Here is a 2,874-nt window from a genome sequence, read left to right as displayed (position 1 = left end):
TATTACAAAAAAGGAATTTGAATAATATTTTTCTTGGGCCACGTTCTATGCCGCTAAGTTTATATCGCAAGCTATAAACATTTTATACAAATCAATTTCCACATAAACTTTTAATATCAATAATTTATTTACTAGATTATCTCTTGGTTTTGTCCAAACATCTTCGAGTGTAGATACATTTTGAGAGAAATTTAAATTTGCATTAATGTATTTACACAAAACATATTATTAACGTAGTAAATAATGATAATTGATATTAAAAGTTTTCACAGATAATTTTAAGCGCTAGCAATAAATTCTTAAATATTTTATAAACAAATATTTTGTCTACACAAATAAAAAAAAAGTTTTATTTTGTCTATCTATTCAGAGATATAATAAAGGTAGAGACTTGTAGGGTGCGGCGCGGGAACTTCCCTATTTAAATTGTGAGTCACACAACAGCTCTATTTTTTCTAAGAGTGGGAATTGGCGCATTTGAAAGATCTCCGTGTAACATTTTTTGAACGGTTACTTTAGTTATTAGAAAGGAACACGCGTTCGACGTGGCTATGTATTTTTCTAACATAAATTCGTTTATTATAACTCAGCGAGACTTATACTTCTTATGGATACAATAGTGTGGTCAAAAAGCCAGGATCTTCGAAAACAATCGGGAATACGTGAAGAGGGCACGCAAGGCGGTTTTGAAATCTCCTAAGTGATCTGCGCATAACAATGAGCCGCTTCCCAACTTTCTAAATGTACAATGAGGCAAATTGTTGACAAAAATCTGAAATTTCGTCGATATAACCTGACGGTGACGTAAAAACATAAATCAAGCAAGTTTCTTACGAGAAAACGAGCATGTGAGAGCTTAACCCTTTAAAGGATTAATTAGAGTGGGCAGCGCGATCGCCAGATTGAGCACCCGGTGATTTTAACACGGACATGCTGGACAAAGTGGAGCAAAACTTAAAATGTCGACTCTCCTAATGAAGGGAAGATAGGGAGCCACCTTCAAAGTATCATTTTAAACAAGCAATGACATGTAAATGACAAAAAAATTAAACGTGCCGGTACGTAAAAAAATATGTGTAAAACTTTTTGTTTTATTATTGTTTTAAGTAAGGAAGTTCACGCGTCGCACCTTGCAGTACAAAATTACCTATGAATTAATTACTTTTGTACAAGTTTGGAATAAACGGCTAACCTAACCTCAACACATTTGCTAAAAGAAATATAACATTCACGTGGCAACGTAGAGTTCAGCAGGCTTAAATACGAAATGACTTGTTCGCAATTTTTAACACAAGTACATGAAACACTCCCTATAGCACGCTTAGCACGCCGGCTTACATACCTCTTCTCTGGTCACGTCCATTGTCTTCGAATGCTTAGCACTGACTGAATAAAACCGGATCGATCGGCACAGACAGATGACGTAGAGGGAGACAGAAGAATAAAATGTAAGGCGAGTAACTGAATACGCACTAAGCAGCATTGCGCAGTCTCGTAGGGGACGAGACCATTAATTACCTAATAAGGTAACATACATATAAAAAATGTATTTTATTTTTTCACAATATTGTGACATGATTGTATTCATTTTTAGGGTTCCATACCCAAAGAGTGTAAAAAACTGGCAATGTAATTACATAATTATATATAGTTTAAAGTCTATGAAAAGAAAGAAGTGAACTTTAATTGTAATATTAATTGTGATGTGAAAATAGGGAAGAGGAATAAACGTTTAAGTTGAAAAATATGAGCATCTTATATTTAATCTTAACAAAGGATACTTAATAATCAGCCAAGTGCAAGTCTAACTGGTATGTGGAGAGTCCCGGGCCACCAAAATTTTCATATATCTTTTTTTTAGTATTAGTTATTATAGCAGTCATGGGAGAAAATGCATTGTGAAAATTTTAACTGTCCAACTATTACGGTTGAAAAGATAACGCGAAAAACGCCGAAAAATAGCGGTTTCTTGAATGAGCACCCTCATTTATTTTAAAAATAGTTTTTTTTCAGTATTTATTGTTATAGTGGTCAGCCACAATTATACATATTCTGTCAATTATATTATTTTATATACATTTTCAAAAAATAGATAATGGTTTAAAGAAATGTTTTGAAGAAAGATTTACAGGAAAAGACTTTCCGAAATTTAATACAAATTCAAATTCAAATTCAAATCAGTTTATTTGTGAATAAGGTAAACATAATATAATGGCTGTTGGGTGTCAATACAATTTTGGACGATCGCTTATTTTAATAAATTTTATAGAAAACGAAGTTAAGATTTTGGAGTCTAGCGGTGATACATGTGGTAACTGAGACTCATACGTAATTTCAGGAAAGCAGCCAAGTACGCTGCAAGTATTGTAGAAAGGGAGAACTTCACCTTTCTGAATGTAATAGGGTTTTATCTCTAAGGATGCGTTTCAGGAACTATTTTATTAAAGAAAATAAACTTTGCTTTAGATATTTAACACTCGTAACCTAGCAGACTGTCAATCTAAATGGATTTGTTTGAAATGTAAGTGACCCAAGCATCATCATATAATTCAAATAGATTTACCTCCACATGCTTCAAATGTTATCATGGGTATAGTGGAGGATAATCTATATACTGCATCTGTTACATAACAGGAACAGAAATGACAGATGAGAGAGATGTCTAAAAACTATGGCGTGGTTATTGAGAATTGAATTCTTTAGAATTGGCTTATTGTTTATAGAAAAGCGTTTTGGATATGTTAATGTTGTAATATTACCGCACCATTATATATTGTTCTGGTTTACGGTCATGTTTCCCCTAATTTATCTATGATTTTAATATCAGAAGTGGGATAGGATCCACGTGATTCTATCCCACACGCCCCTTAAAGA

The sequence above is a fragment of the Epargyreus clarus genome, unplaced genomic scaffold (genome assembly GCF_041222505.1).
Source record: "Epargyreus clarus isolate Ecla_fem2 unplaced genomic scaffold, WU_Ecla_fem_2.2 ptg000007l, whole genome shotgun sequence".
Lineage (NCBI taxonomy): Eukaryota > Metazoa > Arthropoda > Insecta > Lepidoptera > Hesperiidae > Epargyreus > Epargyreus clarus.
The sequence above is the reverse complement of the archived record's forward strand: the minus strand, read 5'-3'. Positions refer to the sequence as shown.